The 23,118-nt window shown below is 46.2% G+C and overlaps 1 protein-coding gene across 1 annotated transcript in view; it reads right to left on the reverse strand.

Annotated features, from left to right (window-relative positions):
* mpp7a (MAGUK p55 scaffold protein 7a) overlaps positions 1-20,711 on the reverse strand; it is a 104,090-nt gene extending 83,379 nt beyond the window's left edge. Inside the window, exon 1 of the mRNA XM_068709666.1 lies at positions 20,531-20,711. The gene's annotated coding sequence lies outside the window, so the exon portion shown is untranslated. The remainder of the gene's footprint in view (positions 1-20,530) is intronic.
* Positions 20,712-23,118: the final 2,407 nt, after the last annotated feature.

Below are 23,118 nucleotides of genomic sequence, written 5' to 3' on the forward strand. Positions count from 1 at the left end.
TAATTGCAGTGTATTAAACCGTGGTGGAGGGGAATGTTCATCCGCATGACATTTTGAAACTGAAAGACATAAGAAACTCCTCCCGATGCCAGCTTTTTCTGTTTCTTCTGTGGAAAAACACATCGTCGAATAATGTCTCTCTCTCTCGCCTGGCTCGGAGCGGGCGCTGCCAAAATGTCACCACGTCGATTCCTATTAAGCGCGAGGCGCGTGACGCCGGCGGGACAGGCCTGCATTTTCCAGGCGCGTGCCACGCGACTTCTTGTTAATAGCCGTTAGCTTTACGAGGGATTGGGGCCGCTTAAATTAAGGCTCAGCGGTACCTGGCACGGCCAACGCTCCTGGAATGACTGGAGGAGGAGGACGAGGAGTGGTAATAAGGATGAGCCGAAGTGTATTCATACAACTACTAAAAATTTTTTTAAAAAAATTAAAAAAGCATATGGAAACAGATTAGGGGAGCAAATGTGGTTGGAGGTTGACAGAGAAATGGGAATAGTCGGCTCTCTCGTCTTGGTCTCAGGTAGGATTTTTTTTTTTATTGACGGCTCAGGATCAGGACTGTGCCACGCGTTGCTCGTAAGCGGTCCAGTGTTTCCACATAAAACACAGCCGCTCATGTGTACGTACGTGTGTGATGTTAGCACACGCGGACACGAATCTGTGCGCACGTCAACCTGTCTTTCCAGACGCATGAAGTCATTCTCGCTCCTTTCAGACGCCCGCAATGTGCAACTGGCTGGAACATTTCATTGAGCGAAAAAGAGAGAGAGAGAGAGAGAGAGAGAGAGAGAGAGAGAGAGAGAGATCCGTGTAATTTACAAGAGAAATGAACCGATGTTTCAGGAACTCTGGGCTCACTGATGTGGAAGAATATGAGTCAGGGCACAAGGTGACAGACTGAGGCTCTAGTATGGTAGATATTTATTGCAGAATACTACAATGAATGTCTGGCAGATGTGTCAAACTGGCTTTTAAGGCTTTACAACTGTGCTGTTCCATTCATGTAACCAAAAAAAATAAAATGTAGAAAATGCCCACAATTTAAAGTACATGTGTCCTTACACTATTCCTGTCACCACAGAGACACCTGTTCCCAAACAATAAAAGACGTTGCACAGATTTAAGAGATCTGATCCGACCGAACAAAGAAGAAGCTATGCTAACGCAGGACAAAAAATAAATTGGGGGGGGAGAGAAGACGACGACTTACCAGGATACTTTTCTTCCTGCAACACAAACAGCAGCTTCTGGCGCTGCCACTACACTGTCACAGAGGAGGACGCCCGCCCACCAGGTGTATCGGCTCAACCTGAACAGACCTGAAACTCCAGTTTCTTTTTGTGCTTGAGGGCTCACGCTGCTCCACCCTTCCTTCTGTTTCCCTTTTTTTTTTTGACCTCACAATACAACTCCATTGTAAACAGAAAGAAAGACGGAGAGTATTTTTCCATCCCAGTTAAAATAAAATAAATAATGAGTATCAAAAGGCATTGGCTCTTGAAGCCATTTTGGATCATCCTACACTACAATAAATTTGTTGCACAGAACCGTCCTTCATGACAATGTCCTTCTAGAAAAGTCCATACATGGTGGGAACTCTGCTAAACACAAACTAGACCGAACTAAAGGAATTCAATCTATAATTCTTTACTCATCTTATTAGTTTTACAGAATATCACTCAAACCACCTACAATGTTACTCACTGCACAGTGCAGTCTCCTTTCAACATGCAATGACAACAAGTGGCCACTAGAGGGAGCAGTCGGCTCACTAAAGGACTCCAGACCACACATTGTGGGGGGGGGGGGGGGGAACTATTGTGGAAAGTTGCAGACTGTGTAACTCTGCATGCTTGCGTGTGCGTGTGTGTGTGTGTGTGTGTGTGTCTCTGTCCTCACCACGACCTCCCATGTGTCTCAGGGTGCCAGTAAAGACGGGCACCAGTAATCTCATCCCACTGGCTGCCAGGGCCCCATTGATCACTAAAAGAAAGGAGGGGCCCCGTAGGCCCCACACACACACACACACACACACACACACACACACACACACACACACACACACACACACACACACACACACACACACACACACACACACACACACACACCCTTCCTATACGTTTTGTGCATGCTGCCTCACCGGGGCGCTCGATTAAAACAGCCGTCGTTAATGTTATTAGCAACACCTGTGCTGCACCTGGGTTAGGTCACTTGATTGCGTTACCGTGGGCTCTGAAAACCAGAGAGATCATAACAATAATGAACGCATGATGTAAGAAAATAAATAAAAATCACTAGTTGCGACCACTTCCTCATTCTAACACCTCTTCCTCCTCTTTGTCCCCCTCCCATCCCCGCCCCTCTGGTTCCCAGGCACACACAGCAGCTCTTTGTCTCTCTCTGACCCATTAACAGCGAGGGGAGAGAGACCACGGTCGCCATCGGTCGCCACTCACACATTCCTCTGTGTGTCTCACTCACACACACACACACACACACACACACACACACACACACACTGCAGGGCTCGCCGCCAAATTTGTTAATGACCAATTCAATTAATCCTAGACATGAAATGGCAGAATTAATTATCCCGCGACAGACGGACAGAAAGACAAGAGGACGGATGGAGTGGACACACTCTGCCTAATCAAAAACAAAAAAAGAAACCATTGATGCGAGTGCTTCACTGCTTTACTTTAAGCCCGTGCCGGAGTGAAATTGTATTTATTTATAGGGAGGGAGAGGCCGGTGCATTAATCCTCTATACAAACAGTATATGTGCTCCACCTTCCGCTGACATTAATTAGATGACGGAGGATTTTCAGATGAGTGATTTGAGCTGCAAATAGCAATGCACCTGCAACGAGAGGCACACAGAGAGAGAGCAGCAGGTAGCTGTAAGCCTCACTAATCTGGAAGGCCTTCTAAATGCCAGCGTTGCTGGGTAACCTACATCCTCAGCAGATATTGCTCCACCTGGAGCGCTCACTAACAGAGCTCCTAACCCTAGGAACAGACAGACAGACAGACAGACAGACAGACAGACAGACAGACAGACAGACAGAGAGCGCTGGATTGACAGACGGACGCACAGATGGGACATGAAGCTGCGATGCAACAGACGCAGAGGCCAACGGAACGCAGTCCGGTCTACGTGGCGACACGCACGCCTTCTGTGTGTGTGTGTGTGTGTGTGTGTGTGTGTGTGTGTGTGTGTGTGTGTGTGTGTGTGTGTGTGTGTGTGTGTGTGTGTTTACAAGACGTGTTAACAGGGCTGCAGCGGGGAAAGTGGAAGTGAGCCCCATTAATGGATGCATAATTGATAGAGCCGGTCAAAAGGATTGGAGGGTGTGGGGGGGGATGAGAAAGGATGAGATATAACATAATTTCAGGTGGGGAAAAGTAGATAAGAGAGAGAGAGAGAGAGAGAGAGAGAGAGAGAGAGAGAGAGAGAGAGAAATTACTTAGTCCCATCAGCCTATTTGTAAGCTGCACAACCAAACCCCACTAAAGCTGCGTGGCCCACATCTGGACAGAAATAACTTTTTGTTTTTAGCATTCGTTCACCCTGCAGGTTAAAAATAATCCCTCATAGCATCAACAAGCATTTGTGGTCAAATTGTAGACTTGAGGGACGGATCCGCTCACGTCAGGCGTCGCTGCAGCGATCATCTGGGGACAATGAATGAAAGTGTCTAGCCTCCAAGCATCTAGCCTGGCAAAAAAATACTATTACTATAAATAATACTATTATTTAAAAAAAATCTAGTATGATAAACTACAGTGTGTCACTTAACAAAATAAAAACTTTAACACATGTTAAATGCTATATAAACCCAAACAGAACTTTCCCTCATTTGACAAAAGTAAATATAGTAATATAAGATTCAAGATTAAAGAAAGATTTTTCTGACAGTTTTTGATACAGATATATTGTGGCTTTTTCCAAGATAGTGTAGAGCCCTCACCCCGAGGTCTCCTGTGTCGCCAGCTGGGCTAAACAGGGAAAAGGGGAGAGTTGATGGGAGCTCAGATGGCAAAGCTAGAACCCCAGGACTGCCAGAGACTAAAAGGTGAAGAGGGCCCGGTTAGGTTACACCAATGAAGACCCAAATAAACACGCTATCGCGCTCAGGAGATGGAAAGATAAACACTCCGGCGACAACTTGAGACATGAGCGAATAACGCGGCCCCTCGTCTACTCGGCGAGTCATTCTGAGGTTTCAAATAATTCAGCGACGGAGTCAAATCCCAGCAAAAAGCTAAAGGGAGTCAATGGGCAGCCCAGCGAGCAGGTAGACACCCATCTGCGTCAGCTACTAGATTACAAATCTACCGTCTATCTGTGAAAGAGCGATCCAAAAATAGGGCTTTTATTTTGTTAATCCCTGGACTGGTGGCTTTTTGGAAATGCTGCATTTTCACTTGAAGGTCCTGATGCAAGAAATATCCCGAACTATTCAGGCACGAAAACGGGCCTAACGGGATTATTTTCCTTTTTAGTTTTTTGGGGCCGCTTCAATATCTACAGTAAATCTAATCGGGGGTCATGTCAGTGATCTGCAAGATTCTGTCTGATTGCAAAAAAGCTTACGTGAAGAAAGTCAGTCGGCTCTTCTACACTGATGGCCATTCTGCAGCTGCCTCTGTCCTTCAGTCTTTGTGGCTCACCTGGCCCTCTTTTGTCCTTTTGTGTTTTCAACTACGACGATTAAGCCGGAAAAGAGCCACTCCCACAGCGCTCACAGCGAGCACAGGGTGCTCCGGGCCGGCTCCGAGAGAAGAGCCAGACCCGGTACCGAGAGGGAGCGACGGCCCGTCCATCATCGTTTGGGCTTCGGGAAAAAAACAAGACGGGAGCCGTGCGACACAGAAACATCACTTGTAGCGGCTGATAATCCCGGCGCTAAGCTGCTTATGATAGAAAACAAACAATTATTAGATGCCACCCAGCTGGTGGTGTGTGTGTGTGTGTGTGTGTGTGTGTGTGTGTGTGTGTGTGTGTGTGTGTGTGTGTGTGTGTGTGTGTGTGTGGCATCCTTTTTTTTTTATACCAGAGACTAGACTCCAGAGCGATAAATAGTCACCCTGCAGCAAGATCGCGTCTAAAACTGTAGAGAAACTGGATTTCAGATGCCGCTCAGTCAGATCACTGCTTTGCTTCACTCTACAACAGTTGTATAACTTGCGCAATGGAAGACAAACATTTGTGAAAAATAAAGAGGAAAGGATGTAATCATGTGGTTTTCCAGTGGAAAGTGGATTTACACACAAACAAACAAAGCAAGATGAAGAAAAAAAAAAAACCCACACGCCACATTAATCATCCAGTAATGAAATCCTGACTTTTGTCCCTCCAGGGGCCACCGTGCCACCCACTGGAGCCTCCACACACACATACACACACACACACACACACACACACACACACACACACACACACACACACACACCGGTGCTGCCCTTCTGCCTCCTGCCCTCAAAACACAAACACAGGTGTAAATCAGCCGGGGGGGGGGGGGACTCTCCCATTCACACCATTACTCACTCCGGCAAAAGAATTCCAAACCACTGGGCATCCTCAATACTGCCCCCCCCCCCCGTCCTCAATCACCCTCCCACACGGAGCCCAGAGACAGGAGAGGCCTCTTACAAAAGCGGTTAGGAAAAAGTGGGGCAGGTTTAAATGATGTCCGTGTTTGTGAATCAGGGGAGTAGTTTGGAATGTTTTTATTGAATACCAAACGTCGACACGGGGAGATTACACAAAGTTCGAAAAAAAAAAGAAAAGACCCAGTGTCCTCTGAGGGACAAACATTTCACAGGACGGATGACGAGGAGCAGATACTCTGTCATGAGGAGACGCAAAACTGTGAACTGGTGCTTCGTGTGGATATCTGAATCAGACGAGGTCTCACTTTTGAAAGCCACGGTCTTCAAATGTGTGAGCAGAATTCTCGACCTTAAGCTGCCAGCCGTCTTTTTTCAGAGAGCTACGACTTATTTTTGTGTGGCGGCGGCTCCGAGCACTTCTAGCTTAAAAAGTCTTACGTGGCTCCATCTTTGTTCTGTATCTAACCTGCACATGTAAAAACGGTCCTAGCATCCAGTCAACACGATGTGACATCCTCTCTCTCACAAGAGACGACATTCTGAAATTCGTAATCAGCTATTTTATAGTGCCGCGTTAGTACACAGTACACAGTTCTTTTTTTATAGTGAGGTAATAAAGTTTAACAAGCTGTTATGTAAACCTACTCTGTTCACTGGAAAAGTACATCAGACGCGTTTAGCAGCGGTCACCATCAAGCACGCGCTACGGCGGACTCCGCCCATTTCATGTTCTTAAAAGTCCTGTGAGACACAGAGAAGCTCAAGCCAAGTAAAGCAAACAATCATGCAAAGCCTTTTAGACGGTTTACAGGGGCTTTGGACGACTGTCGGCGTTAGCGCGCGCCGATAACCACTCGAGCTCGGCAGGCGGAGCTCTGCTGCTGTTGTTGTTGTTCTTGGAGGCGCTACATCACATGAAACCCCACACTGGCGCAGCAGTGACACGCGAGTTGAGTGCGAGTGTGTCCGACAACATCATCATCATCGGAGCGTCGCCCATCGGAGAGATCCGTGTTGTTCATGCGGGAACATGAGGATTCATACCAGGACCAGTCTCCCCCGTCACATTCCATCACTCAACGAGAAGCCGCTGCCCTTACTGGTGCCTTTCCAGACTAGACTCTCAAGGGTTGCCGTTACCGGTTTTGCCGGTCCGGGCCGGTGCACAAGCTTAAACCGGTTTGATTTTAAGCAAACCAGCTGCACCTGCATTTGCTTTTATGACACCTGTGTCATCACCGTCACAACACTAAATCCAACTTGTATTGCATTGGTAATAAGCATTTTCTACTTTTCTACTACTGCTGCTTTTACTTAGTAATTGGGAGGGGGGAGGGGGGGTGCACGCTACACGTTGTGTAAAGGCGTGGAAACATCTCGAATCTCGGAGGCGCGCGACTCCGCAGCGAACGCAGTGACCGAACATAATCGGGAGTTTGATTTCATTCCGGCTCGGTGTGGGTCTTTACCGCGTTTTGCTGTCGTTTACCGTCTGTCGCGCTGGGAGGCGGAGCTTACGCACTGTGTGGGAGGAGCAGAGGGACGGCGCTCGGCAGTCCGCTGGCCGCTCTGTTTGATGTCGGACTTTAAAAAAAAAAAAAAAAAAAAAAGTGCACGCAGGCTGAAAGTCAACATGGTGCCGTTAACCGTGTCGGGAAGATGCAGCGACGTAAAGCAAGAGACAGTACAAGAGCTGTGAGTGAGGAGGTCTGCTAGCCGCTAGGCTAATTCATGCAGTGTAAAATGCCATCGGCAATCAGTGCCCCGTCTAATGGGAAAACCTTATTTTTGTGCATCACATGCTCTGTTGTTTTTGTAAACTTGTGACTTTCTCATTGTATTCAGCAACAGACAAGCTGTTAACAGAAAACAAACATGTCTGTCATGAGGCGGCGGTCAATGCCTTATTATTTCCCAACCAGACGGAGAAAGTCTGACGGAGCCGACGGGGAAAGGTCGCTAAAGCTGCTCCCGTTCAAAGCCACAGACGGGACTTTACCGATCCATCCCTCGCGGTCTAATGACGGCAAGAGCGAGAAGAAGAACTTCTGATAGCCCTTTTTAATGAGATGTTATTACTTGCAAGAGGTTGGACACAAACGCATACGAGCAGATGGGATCTCTCTCACACACACACACACACACACACACACACACACACACACACACACACACACACACACACACACACACACACACACACACACACACACACACACACACACACACACACACCTTGAGGACTGCAAATTGCAAAAGTCCACGACACAGCATTTTCCACAGCAGAGCAGGGAATGGAATGGTCTCCATAGCCGTCCCCTGGGACAGTGACAGCAGCCGTAACGTGTCGTGCAGAGCGTTGGGCTATCAGCGCCTCCCAAATTACTGACCGTGTGTGTGTGTGTGTGTGTGTGTGTGTGTGTGTGTGTGTGTGGGTGTCAAGCCTTCCATCTTACCAAATCATATTCGCTCAGACCCTCACAGCAGCTGCTACAAAGTCATTAAACTCTGTGCAAAGAAGGAACTCGTACAGTATGAACTTACAGTATCATCAGTAATTCTGCCGTGGCACTTGCGCGTTGTTTCCTTTTTCCATCCTGCTGCTTCCAGGGAGTACAGGTTGAATTGTCTTGGTATTTGGAAAGGAAATACCAATATCTCCCTCCAATTAAAAGAGATCGACGAGGGGGTAAGTCCGTTTTTAGAGTCGAGTTGCAGGGTGAAGAAGATGAAGATGATGATGGGGTTGATGGGGGTGCTTTCAGTCTGTATGGGTGTGTGGTTAAGATTAGATAAGTGTTTATGAGGAACTCTAGATGCTCGGGGTGGGGCTTGACCTGACCTGTAAGAATAAGCAGCTGCAACGTGATCCGAACATCTCATTTCCTCCCGTGACACGTTTCATTTCACACCGAGACTCGAGATCAGGCAAGAGGAGTCGGTTAATGCTTCGATGAAAATCAATTCCTAATCTTTTTTTGGAGTCACATTGCTCAGGTCACGGCGTGTAAAAACAGGCCCGTGTGCAGCAGGTTATAATAGCCACAAAAATGTTCAGCTGCAATTTGCAGTACCTGCTGAGACACTTTATTTGGACACTGTGTTATTATATTAGGGCTGCACATAATTACTTTCCCTCCTAATCCTTTGGTCAATAACCGTCGCAAAGTTTCCCAGCGTTCAAGATGACGTCATCAACTGTCTGTCCAAAAGATATTTAGTTTACTGGGATTTAAAAACAGAGGAAAGGAGTTAATCCTCACATAGGAGTTGCTGCTTTACAAATGACTTCTAAGATGCTTTGATTATCTAAATAGTTGCAGAATTTTGCGCATTCCTGAGACAGAAGCTGCAGGAGGGCGGGTACCTCGACATTCACCCATCATGACAGAATCCCCCCCCTCCGCCAACACCTTTCCCCACATCGGACCGTTTTTTCGGAACTTTCCGAAATTGACAATCCATGTACTTCCACACCAAGCGACTCAGCCTTTAGTGTGAGGGGCATTTCATTCTTGAATCCGCCAAGATGAAACCTAAATGACTACGATAAATCTACGAACAGAAGAGGGCTGTTGAAGGAGAGTTTGTTGACTCGTAGTTTCTACCACTCTGGACCACCTAGAGCTTCTCCTAACCCCACAGACGCAAACAAAACATTGCTCGCGTGTTTCATCACACGCCTTTCTTTCCTTGCGGTTCGCACCGATTTCACTCGCTGCTGGTAATCGTGCACTCCTGAGAACGAGAGCAAAAAAAAACCGACGGGGCGAGTTGTTACACGCAATTATCAGTCGAGACTGTGAGAAAGTGGGGAGACGGACCAACGAGAGATGTTTGCACACAGATCAGCTGAGCTTGAACGTTCGGTGAAGCAGCTCAACCGCTTTCTGCTGCTGGGAAAGTGTGTGTGTTGATGTCACCTGAGGCAGGGAATGGAGAGAAGAGAACAGGTCTCTCTCTCTCTCTCTCTCTCTCTCTCTCTCTCTCTCTCTCTCTCTCTCTCTCTCTCTCTCTCTCTCTCTCTCTCTCTCTCTCTCTCATCAGAGGGCCTCCTCCTTTTTATCTCTTGGTTAGCTTTTCACCAATTAACACATTCCTCCACCCTCCGCTATGCAGGACCCTGACACGTAAGACCGATAACTGGAAACGGGAGTGTGTGTAACCCCATTTCCCGGGTCCCCCCGGGTCCCCCCCCCCGATCGTTTTCGCTCCGGCTTTGGTTGCTAGGAAGAGTGGAGTAGGCATGAAGTAGGGAGGAGGCATTAAAAGAACAATGCCTCGATTGAGTGTCTCGGCGGGCGCCCCCCAAAACTCTAAATGTGACTCACCTCATTTAAATATCACGGGTCTAACAATGCACTGAAAAAGGGGCCGTCGACAGAGCTTACATGGCGGGGCGAATGCGTCGCTAATGTGAATCGATTACAGTTTCGGGGCTTTCCATAGCTTCATGTTCCCTCCCTTGTCCCTTCCATCAGATGGACATTTAGTCCAGCCAATGATGACCCTGATTGTCTGCGACAGCTTCTCTAAGAGGCACACGGAGATGGAGATTAATCCGACACACACACACACACACACACACACACACACACACACACACACACACACACACACACACACACACACACACACACACACACACACACACCTCTCCGTTAAACCACCTCTTCATTATCCCTCACGCTGAAGCGCTCCCCATCTCCGCTCTTCTCCACATTCCGCACACAGTTACGTGCAGCCGGGAGCTTGAGCTTCCTCTTCCTCCTCCTCCTCTTCCTCTTCCTCCTCCTCCACCACTCGAGCGGGGAGAGGTATCGCTTTCCGCCGTGGCCCGCAGTCTCTATCTCGCTGCTGCTCCGTCAGTGAAATCGGAGACGCTGGGAGGCAGTTTGTTAAGCCTGGAATAAAACATAAAACTCTCCAGAAGAATTTAAAAAAACAAGTGTTTCAACCATTCGTACGACGCGGGGGCGAAGGTTTAACGTTAAAAGCCAATTAACTGTGGGTTAAATCATCTTCGGTTTCCACCCTTTACAGGCTTCAGAAGGTTAAGTTGCAGAGATTGGGGGGGTTAAGCTCTGTGGAGGTGAACAACGCAGGAGAAACTCGGTGGGACGTTTGCTGCTGTGTCACTGTTTTTTCTGGACCTCGTCCAAAACAGAAGCCTCATATTACTGAAACCACTTTTGGGCCCTGACTGGGAAATCTAGTGACTCTGCACAAATCAGCAGGGAACCGCCTGGTTCGTGAACTTTGCTGGATGCCAAGTAAACAACTCTTTCTGACCGGAGCTGAAGAGAAGAGAATACGCTGATCGAGACGAAACGAACACATCGGGTACGAAAATATACATTCAAGCCACTTCACACAAACTTATTCCCCCAGAGCTCCCAAGTGCAGAAGGGAGTAGCCCTTTTTTTTTTTTTTTTTTTGGATAACATATCTTGTGGATAGCCTCATCATTTGGCTGAGAGAGTCCAATAACTCTTAGTGAGTCAGTGGGGGAGTACCTGGCTGCGCAGTATGAGCCAGTGCTGAGAAACGAACTTCACCCTCCAATTAAAATAAAGAAAAAAAAAAAAAAAAAAAAAAAAAGGAGATATGGAGCGGAAAATGCTCAAACCTACAGTTACAGGCCTTACAATAGACACAGAGCATAAAGGATGCCACTGAGCAAACTAACCTTTACCTCACGCTCTGTGCAAATACACCCAGGTGTGCACAATACACACACACACACACACACACGGAGGAGGAAGAAGCTGGCATTCATTTCTGTCCCGGTTGCTTAGACACATTCGTTTGTCGACAACTTTTGTGTTCCCCGTTCAGCCCCGTTGAAGGCCAGAGATGGCAAGACTTAGAGAGTCATTGTTGTTGTATCAGAAGTGGTGTTGAGTCTTCTAGGATTATGTCCAAACTGCTTCCAAATAAACAGACACTTGGCTTCTGTGTGAAGCTGCTGCCTCAGCCTCGGGTAGGATGAACATACAGCACATGGAATAACAAAGAAACTAATCCCGTAGCATCGAGCCACCATCTGATCATTTCTGTGATAAAGCACCGTTTGCTCTGGAAATGGTCGCCATGTCTCATACTGCTTTTTTCCCTTTGCAGGCAAAAAGCACACTGGCCGTTTGGATTATACAGCAAGGATTAATCCAGGCAGATAGAAATCTAGACTGTTGGTAGTCATTTTAAAGTTAAAAACAACCTTGAGAAAAACCTATAAGGTCCAACAACATGTGGGCTAGAAGACGGTGGTGCTCCCCACGTCAAGACTGTATATTTCTATTTCTATCTCACTGTTTATTAGTGCTGAAGTTGTGCAGCTCAGCAGAACTCAGCTGCTGTGTGTTTGTCCGGACTGAAATGAAGCACCGTGAGAGTTTAGAGGAGCCACCGCCAGAAAACAGTTTGAAACCCAAGACTAAGATCTCGTGGCTTTACCTTTGCAAAACTCAGAATCTTATAACTGTGTGGAAGAACACCTGTGGGGTTCACTTGATCCAAAGGATTTGTGAAGCTTTCTTTTAAAGGTTTAGGAAGTATATATATATATATATATATATATATATATATATATATATATATATATATATATATATATATATATATATATATATGAACACAAAATGTATTTCATGTTTCATGAAGTTACACTTCTTCTGCTACTACTTCTTTCTGGTGAAGCTAGCATAGGCCCCCTAGGCTTAGACATAGCTTTGGTTTAATACATACACACTTTTCCAATAATTATTCAAGAATAAATGATTAATAACACCGGTAAGGAGAGGTATTTCTTTTCAACTTGTAATGCTTTCTTGTTCAATTCTCAAAAACAATCTAGGTCATCTAGGTCATTTGAATTTCATGTGTGATGCTTAACGTGCACACTGCTTCCTTCTCTTGTGGGGAACAATGGACAAATACACATTCAGAGACAAATTATCTCCAAAATGAAATGAAAAATATATTGTTCGCCGCGACGAGCGCTACGGTCGGAGCTAGTTGTCTTAACTGTATTGAGAGGGAACCTTAATCATGGTTATAACACAACAATTAACAACCCACAACTAACGCTCTTTAACAGGACAAAACACCACGACACAACACTTTGTGACACAAACAATTCGTAACACTAATAATTGAACACGCTGGGTACAGCTCGCTAGCTACCCCGGTAGTACAAGTCTGCTAACAGCTGGGAGAGGCTCCGTCGCTACATTAAGAACAGAGAAGAGCGACGCAGGAGGAACAAAGAGACTTTTGCTTTTTGGGGTATTTTGGTTAGACACATATGCAACGCTGATTAGACTGTAATATGTGCGGTATTTGTTATAAATGTACGTTGGTACATAGAGGGTGATAAGAAGCTGTACAGGGAGGGGCTTAGGACCCAGGGGAATGTAGGTGAAGACAACAGGAGGTGACGGAAGACACGCCACACAAACAGCTGTTCACCGCTCGCTGACGGTTCTTGTGTTAAAAATGTCCGCTTAATAATTAAATGCGCGATTGAATCGTTTTCGGCGTTAATTAATTAATGCGTTAACGCGGAAAAAATACCGTGAAACCGGTATAATCTTACAAAATACACATTTTTGGTCATACCGCCCAGCACTACGAGAGTGTACAACCACATGTGTGAGGTGCTATTTTTTTTCACATGTGCAGTACTGCTCGGGCAGGATGTACAGATCGGGTAGCAAGTGACACGTGTTGTGTCACAAGGATATGATAACTTGAAATCGTATCGGTGCAGAGAATGTATACTCAATAACCGATCCAGCATTTTAGGCTGGATCAGAGGTATTTCCGATGCTGGTTTTGGAACAACTCTAGTCCTTCCTCAGGTGGATGTTCGGGGAGATTTTGGATCTTTAACACCAGTTCTACCCTGCAAAGAAGCGGTCAGTTCCACAGTGGCCCACTGGCACACAATACCCCTCTGTTCACCAGATGCAAAATGGTCCAGTCATCACCCTCCATGCCTCCATGCCACCAACCCCCCCTCCACCCCTCCACGTCTTTTCTCTCTCCGTTTCTGTCCTTCCCCGACCATGACTGAAGCAGCTGATGGTCGGTCAGATTAGCATCCAGCCGCTGAAGGGACGACTTCAAAAAACGGGACAGAGAAAGAGCCGCTTTGTCTCAACGACCCCGGAAGTTAAGGGAGGAAACTGGATGGACAGGAAAAAAAGCACTACAAGGGCCGTAATAATGAGCCTTCTGTTACCATCCACTACTCAACTGCACTCGCTCTACAAACACTTTAGAAGTGAAGATGAGCCATTCAGTCACATGTGCTGCAGGTTTTCAGTTATTTAGTAACATGAAAGATACATTCCTTTTAACATTTTGCACTCGGCACCATAAACAAACTCTCTGACCCAGAGATCCTACAAACCTCAACTCCACCCTGCGGCGCCCATTTATTCAAACTTCATTCAAACCTAAACTGACTCGACAAGCTGCATGATGACGCGGTCACCATCACGGCGCGCAGACTAAGCTACACACACACTCTGTTATCAAGGCCCCACGACCCAAAGCAAACTATAAATATCACACTTTCATTTCACCAGAGCCCAAAAAAAAACTCCGCTCAACGCCGTTTCCATAAGGCTACTTAGCAATTAGTGGTGAGCTGAGGGATGAGTTCGTGGAGAGGCCCGTCCTCTGATATACGCGCACCATGTGATAGGCAGCAGAGAATGACACGCCTCTTAAATAAAAGGGTAAATCCCAAATTACATCTGTGACAAACGGGCTCAAATTATCGCAGCTACTACTGTGTTATCCAGGCCTCTGCCATCTGAAGGCCGCTTTTGTACACCCTGTGCGGCAAAACTGATTAAACTGGCAACATGGCAAATTATATGGTAGTGTGGGAGGAAAAGGGCGTTACAAAAAATAAATAAAAAAAATATATATAAAATAACATTAACCAGTAGCAGTTAAAAAATGATTTCTTAACAGACATTAGCTGACGGGTTCTTTATTTCCATCGACTGTAGACCTTGTACTAGTCGTTCAAAACTGACTAGCTCCGCCCACTTAACTTTTTGGGACCGAATGTCATTTGTTTACGTACGAGGCTTCTATGGAGCTTTTCGAATGAAGCTTTGAATGTCCGTTGTCATATTATATGACGTCATCACCCTACAAAGGATTTTTCTTAATTGTAACATAAACGCTAATTTAAGGGCTTCTAGATTGCTGCTAGGCCTGCCCTGTTAATGCAGGCGTGTCCTTTACGTGCGGCGAGCGGGAGGGCAAACACATTTTTGACAGCAGTGAAAATGTGGCTAAACGCCAACGAATATGGATTGAAGCAGAACATTTTGTTCGATAAAATATTTTTAAATAATATACTCATTCACTTGGCTGCGTTGCGAAATACGTGTCGTTGTTGTAAATGAGTGAATATCCACCACGTCTGACTAAACCCGATTACTTTCGTCAGCTGTAATGTGTGACTAATGGGCCTCGAGTTGCCACTGAATTACTTAAGATGCTGAACTCGTCTGTTAGTGGACATGTAGGTCATGTCTAACCTCGGGGAGGATAATGTGCAACGTTTAAAGAAGATAACTCGGTCCGAGTAGAGCACACAGAGTCCCACTGGTTTGGACGGCTCACAATCCTATCCCCTTGTCTGCCGCCGTGCAGATTGAATAGTTTTAAATCACGTGGGCCGAGCCATCAGAGAGTGAAGAATGGATCGTTAATGGTTCTAATGGGCTCTCGTGAAACGGTATTCACAGTCAAATTGCTGTAATTGCACTCAATGGGCAACGAGGGAATAGGCCAGAGAGTGGGCCAAGTGTAACGAAGAAGAATGAATGCCTGTCCCGACACATGCGCACACAAACATGCGTGCACACGGGAGCTGGACGACATGCTTTCAAGTTCGGGGGACAAAAGCACGCATTCACAAAAAAAAAAACACAGACCTCTTTTTGCCGATCAAACATTTACGCGTTGTGGGCCGAGATGTTAACAAGGCGAATGAAAATTCAGCCTCGCGGGGCCTGTAGCCAGAAGGAGGTGGCAGGAGACACGGCAACAAGTGTGCAGAGCTACAGCTGACACTACTTGAGACGCACCCCCCCCCCCCCCCCCCCACACACACACACACACACACACACACACACACACACACACACACACACAGGGGGGATTTAGCCCAGCGTTGCCGTCTGGAGTCCCTGCCAACTAAGAGGCAAAACAGGCAGCTAAAGAAAACCCTCTTGGGCTAATCAGCAGTATTCTGAAGAACTCAAGGCCTCTGCCACACCCCACCCACCATCACAAAGAACCCAGCATACCTTGTTATTGAGCCCCCCCCCCCCCGCCCACGTTTCATCGAATCAATGCCTATACTGCAGCGAGGTCAAGGGAGGAATCGATACCTCGAGAGGCACCAGGAAGTGACACATGGTTCGGCATTAGATTTACATGGAAAATATGACCGCAGCTAGGAGGCCAAGAGGAGGCATGCGGTGAAGGTTAGGATCCTTTACCGGAGGGGTAAGGTTGCTCGTGTGGTTCAAACACGCAAAACAACATCCGAGGATTAAGCTCTTCTGAATGTTACATTTCATGTGACCCCCCCCCCCCCCCCCTCTACAACCATTACACAACATTACTGCCATTTAATTACCTCTGGACGAATAGCGGCTTGTACGGCACGGTCAGGTTACCGTCACTGTCATCTTCAGAGAGGAAGGCAGGAAGGAGAACATCGGTCACATGACCGTACGGTAACCAAGCTCTAAATATCACAACGCAGGCTACATGAATACTGCAGCTTCATGGTCCATCAATACAGCACCGGATAGCCATCGCTGACAGGAGGCATAGATCCCGACGGTACAAACTTGGGAGCCGTACTGTATACTTCCTCCGAGTCCTCTGCTGCGATTTACCCGGACAGAGCCTCAGACAAGCGCACGCTTTGGCTTATTTTGGTTTTTGCGTTCGCTTCAAGAGTGCTGAATTATTCACGGGGCAGCCATGAGGGGAACGGGCGTAGTAATGCTAGGCGGGGGCCCTGCATGGAAACCCCTCATGAATAAAAGAACATTTGACAAATAAGCTTGGACGTCAGTGGAGTGAACCCACTGCCTCGCCGTGTAAGGCTACACCCTTCACTGACTGCTGACAAATTAGTTACAAGCCGTCACAGACTTCGAGTACGTCTCCACTCAATCGCGTGACAAGTCCTTTTTTTTTTTTTAAAAGCAACGTTTTAACTTTAAACAATAGATTTACATAACTTCAAATTTGCAAGATTATGATCGAGGCATTTTCGTGGGTACAGTATTCCCACAGCAGCAGCAGCAGCTTATAGAGCCTGAAGCTTTAAATGCAAACCACGGAGTGAGGCTACAGATGTGGCTGAATGAGAGGACCACTGTACTCTGCATCTGGAGCTTTTGCACTTCTAGCTTTCAAACAGGTCTGAAACAATGTCCCATAACAAAACACTGCACTTTTTAAGTTATAACACATTATGGCTTGACCTTCTCCCCAAGGGTTCGGAGCCCGACTTGCCCTTGCCCCCCCCCCCCCCCCACACACACACACCCTGTACTTAATGCTATCGCCATTCACTCGGCCCAGCTGAGCACAGCTTTGGAGCCGGGATACGACGAGGCCAGCGCAGGTGTCCGATGGCTGCCATTTGCTGGGCGGGCTCATTCCAGCGCAGGACCGCGGAAGCTTACGGGGTGCTGAAAGAAACCCCACACCTTTCTGGAGGCAGGCGGGGGGGCAACAAAAACAACGGCATCACCACCGCCGGCGATGCTTGTCATCTGTGACCCCTGCCAAGTGCATCACTTTAATCTCTCCGTCCGGGATCAGCAGGAGGCTCACAAGTCCATCGCGGACCGACTCGCAACCCGAGATTAGTGATGCGCCCGTCGAGTGAGATGCCGATTATGCAATGGATAGCAGGACGGGTGGATAAATAGACGGATGAATGGATTGAAGAATGAGCGAATGGGTGGAAAAGACAGATGTGCGGTCCTCTGTACGCTGCTCAGTTCAACAGAATCCACAATGATGAGACGTCAGTCGGCGGAAAACCAAAACCTCAAAAGATCAATTTTACAACATGGACTGCTGTAAAAAAAAAAAAAATTAAAAAAAAAAGTTTAAACTAGATTAAGCTACTGCAACTGCATACTCATAAATATTTCATACGATGGCAAGTTTAGCAATGGCTGGTATTAAAGTAGGTTCATCTGACACCAATGTGTCAGGAGGCAGCGCTCAAGAGACCTTAACTGAGAAACCACTCAACGCTTGGTGAAGAGCCCCAAATCATCTGACAACCTCCTCTGCAGAACAGACCTCGTTGTATTCCAGGCTGTCACAATGGTAGGAGCCACTGCTTACCACTTGTCCTTAAGACCCCAATTTAGGATCCATTTAGTCCCTGGTTGACATTTAAGATGAAAAAAGGAAAGTAGAGGGAAAGAAACAATGGAGGTTTGAAATGACAGTTCTCTTCAGACAAGGCAATTTCCTGTGATTCTCAGTGAGCCGATAGGGATCCAACCTAAAGCTCGGATTAAGAGTCTTAAACCACTATATCCTACCCACCCTTAAGCCCCAAGAAAATAGCCTCGCTGCTGACAAGCAGTCGTGGAGGCCAACTCTGGCTTTGTCGCTTGGCCGTGAACAGCGCAATTGGGCTACTGACAGGTTTCTCATCAACACAAGCTGCGCCGCCGCGATGACAGGAGGCGTTCGTCTCAATCAGCAGGTCGCTCGGAGGAATTCTGGGAGTTGAGCATAGCATTCTTTAGTTCCCTACACCTCCCTCCCACCCCGCTACCCGGTGACCCCTCCACACCGGGAACAAAACCCCGGGAATGTGAGCTATGCGGGAGCTCCAGCTCAGAGACACCTGTCCAGACAAACAGAGCGGGGCAAAGACTCCTACGCCGGGCCTCGTCTGCGGCCGCCGCCTCCGCCTCCGACCCCACCCTGACCTCGGCGCGCCTACGCTATGCTCGACACATACGCACACTCCAGCAGCATGAAACCAGCATCTGTTTTCACGTCGCATGCACTCACACAGGTCAAGACAACTAGGTAGCTGACCTTTGCAGCTCTTTTGAACACTTAGCCCTTGTGTGATGCCTTCAATGACTCTTAATTAAAGAGTCCATTTACCATGTGAAAGCAGGGGGCATAATGAAGCCGTCCAGATGCTAAACTGTTGACCTCATAAACAATATAAGCCAGAGTAATAAACTGGATTGAAATACTTATAATCAAAGTCTCCTGGGATAGTTCCCCTCCCAGGCCCAGCTGGAATACAGACTAAAGGGCTCCCACCGTCTCCTAAAAAAGAAGATCGAGGTTAGTCCCAGTGAGAGCATGAGGAGCCAGCCCAGCCTGCTGACAAGACACGGAGGCTTCGGAGTTTACACCGAGAAATGCTCCCTAGAGAGTCCCCTCAGTGGCATTCAAATAGCAAGCAATGGATGAAGATAGCTACACTTTTAGCCGCTGATCTAAATGGGACATTTTGGAAGCAATACCCTAAGTGGCAGCTTTTTCTGGTTCATTTCAGCTGTGAAGATGCTCCTCCAACCTTCGTTCCACAAGCGGTTTAACATCCGAGTGAACTTTTTCTGTTTTTCCAGCGTCTAAACATCGAACGCTGCACTTTTGCCTGAATGACGACCATGTGTGTGCATCGCAGAAGAATGCAGACTCCGTCTAGGGGAACAAATGACTCAATGCAAATGAATGACATTTTCAAGAAATTGCTGCTGACATCTTGGTCCCTCTCTGCTTTTTTTGTTTTGTTTTTTTAACCACATCAAAGAAGATATCACGCCTGTTATTAGGCACTTACATGTCAGAGTAAAGATACACAGGGGTATAAAGAGTGGGCCTAAGACAGAAACACATATGGCGTGCCCCTATCATTATCATACACAAATCTAAGTATGCAAAACACACGGCTGGGTCGGGATAGGATGATGGAAGCCGGCCAAGTGCTGAGTCTCTCGGTGGAGCTGCCAGCTCCGAGGCTTGGCGCTGTCAGCCAGTGGCGCGAGCTCCGTGTCACCACACTTGACGTCGCGATGCACAAGGGCGCTGTATCTCCCCTCTCCCCCCCACCAACCCCAACGGCACCCTGTACTTCCTAGTAGAGGAGGAAGTATTGTGCGGGTGCGTTTTTGTGGAAGTTTGAGAGTTGCGTGACGCGAGGAACTTTTGGTTTTGGGTTGTGTCTATTTTTGCCAAACCCTTGACTATCTTTTTTTTTTCCTCTTACTACTTCTATCCTAAGCTGTGCGACAACACGAGGTGCTACTGCAGCTTCTGTACTTGTTACAATTACTATAACAGCGTGTCACTATAATTCCGTCACTTTACGTTAACCCCGTGCGCTAAAGCTACATTCACTGTCGCGCGGACACATTGCACAATACGTCAGGTGAAATTCCATTGAAACGAATGGCACTAAAAAGTTAAAGAAATGAAGAATTGCTCATTTTAGGGCTGTGCATAAATTCGCAGAGGGAGCGACGGGTTTGGTTTTCTGTTAAGTAAAAACGCAAGAAGAGGCTCCCAGGGTTACGTTATTATCACGCACCGAGCTAACTTTGAGGTTAGCTATTAGAGAAGTTCGCTGCTAGGTTAACCTCACGTTACTTCTTTAGTACCACACACACCACGTCTAGTAGTCCTGCTCTGTCATTAGGTGAGTGCTCGTATTAAAGCTCTATCCGCCGCATTCCACATGAAGCCATGGCGGCATTTCCCACTGTTTTACTACGGTAATCCCCACTGACTTTTTGTTTTCATTCGCTCGACAAAGTTTGTTTTTTTTAGCAAGATACAATATGCTGGTAACGTTACTCACTTTGCATCCGAGGTCGGAGTTGAATGGTTCCTTGCTGGTCACGATGTACTCCAGTGCTTCCTTCGATAACCAAACTTCTCTGTTGTTGTATTCTCCACTTTAAAGCGCGATTTGTTCCTTTTAAATCTCCTTAACTCATCCCCGCTTTCGGTCGCTTTCTGCTGAACACAACCTTTCAAAACGGTTCCGCCTCGGCCGTGCCTCTCTCCAAGACGGATAAAGTGGTCCGTCAAGGCGCTGATCTGGAAACGGTTTGTTTATTTAGACACAACGTTAACGATTCGGTGTGTGACAACACAAACTGGTCTGAGATCTGCGCCGTACAGGTCATTTACCATAGGCTTTTACCACAGAGACCGCCTAATCTGTTCTTTCATTTGTCAGTATTATGTAGGGGCGTGGTCAATAGTTCGCTTCTGTATTTCTATTGGCTTGAGGTCCTGTCAATCAACAGCTAACGCCTCCCTCGTAAATTCGCTTCTCCGCCGACAAGAGAAAGCAAAACAATCCCGATTGGGCAGCATAGTTCTTTCAGATATAGCGTTTATAGATGTATACATATTCATAAGAAGCTGCAATTTACAAACAAAAAGGGTGACGATTGTGAATTGGTATTAAATTCTGAAAGATTTTCAATTAAATCTTTACAAACAATGCCAGTCGATTGCAACAAGTGCCAAATTAACACGATTGATCAATTTTATACCAAACAGCCCCTGATTTTAAACATAAGTTATAATTTCACTCGCACATATGTCGGAGTATCTAACAAACTGTAGCCTTTTATATAGAGCGACTGAGATAATATATTGCATTGTTTATAATATAATGTTTTCTTTTGATGTTTTGTCAGTTTTTACACCCTGGTCCTTGAGAGAAACAGTATTTTATCCAGCTGTATTTTTTAATAATCTGAATAAAGTGAACTTCTATCGTCTTATCTTTTTTGTTTATTGGTCAGCTATTGCGACTGGTTATCACTTGGGTTTTGCTGCTTTAATATTAGAGAAATGCTGTTTGATACCTCCCCCTAGAGGTCATCCTAAGACACAACGCAACAAGTAGTCAAAGACCAGAAAAAGGGCACTTTAAGGATGTGAGTTGATTCTTCTACAACAGAAAAAGTAACAAACAAAATGTCTCTAAATATGGCTGATGTTAAGTCAGTGTATCTTCAGTCACGGCCAGGTGGATGTGACCCCACTGAGCACTGAATGAGGACACAGCCAGTATGTTGTTCACGTTTACCTCCACCATTCCTCTGCATCCTTTTAACATTCGCACCACATCTAATACCTGCACTATATGTAATACCTCATATTTCATTTTTGTCGTATTTATATGTTAAGCTACAGGAGGGGGCAGCAAAGCATTAAAAACTTGAAATTGATCCTGAAACTGATCCTGAGAAATTTTACATTCATAAACTCTGTTTTTATTAGAGGCACTCTGCATGTGTGCCTGTCTGTCTGTTTGTGTGTGTGTGTGTGTGTGTGTGTGTGTGTGTGTGTGTGTGTGTGTGTGTGTGAACAAGTACCAGAAATGTCCCAACAATAGAAGCACCCCCTTTCGTGTCCTCACATTATTAAAGTGTGTTGTGTGCCAAAACGCTGAACCGCAGCTTCTTTTGTCCTCAGCCTGGGATATGATGTGGGGCACATTGTCTGGGAACAATGGAGCCCAGCAGCCCTCTTCTGACAGATACTCACTCTGGACCATCAATACAACCTGGTCACAGCCACAACATGTGAAGAGACTGCTCTGCATGCACATGCGCTGTTTCATTACAAAGACCTGCGCATTGACTTGCAAATGTACCGTTGTACTCCAAGGATGCTTCCCGAGGGACTAATTTGTGGCCCTCTGTAATGATTATATATTTAAAGTCTTTTATGATATCTATTTACGGTATATTTGTAAACTATCACTCTATATAGTATTATTTATGTCAAATGGCATGTGCAGAACCTTTTTTTTTTGTCAAAGCTAAAGACAGTGAATACTACAATTAAAATATTAAAATAAATGATTTTGATGCTTGCGATGTCACATTACAACCACTAGATGTCAGGAGAGAACCAGTCAGTGCCTTCTGCAGGCCTTTAATGCCTTTAATGGCTTTTAAAACTTTAAATCTACTGCCCTTGATCGAAAAATGTACTCCGTGGGAATTTTATTCGAACATTTAGAAATGCAACTGTGGAAAGAAAATCACAATTCATCCAACAAAACGTTAGAAATAAAAGGTTTTACAAGTTGTTCAGACTGCTCCACTCCAGCCAGTGTGTGTCCCGGATGTTGCCATCGGAAGGGGGAGGTGGAGAATGGGGGTTGCAGTCAGGTTGCCAGGTCTGTACAATACCCACATTTGTCCATCTATTTGGTGGATGTTTCCTAAATACTCGATTTCTTTGAATTATTATGGGAAAGGTCATAATCCTGACATCTGATACTGACACAAGAGGATTTTGATAATCCATTTATGCAATGTTTTTATTGTGTTTTTAGTAGCAGTGGTAATATTGTATTAAAAGTAATAGTTATAGCTGACTGTAAATCAAAAATACGTACACATATCTAAACCAATA

Source organism: Cebidichthys violaceus, unplaced genomic scaffold, assembly GCF_023349555.1.
Source record: "Cebidichthys violaceus isolate CVI_PGR_0920_01 unplaced genomic scaffold, fCebVio1.0.p SCAF_15, whole genome shotgun sequence".
Taxonomy (NCBI): domain Eukaryota; kingdom Metazoa; phylum Chordata; class Actinopteri; order Perciformes; family Stichaeidae; genus Cebidichthys; species Cebidichthys violaceus.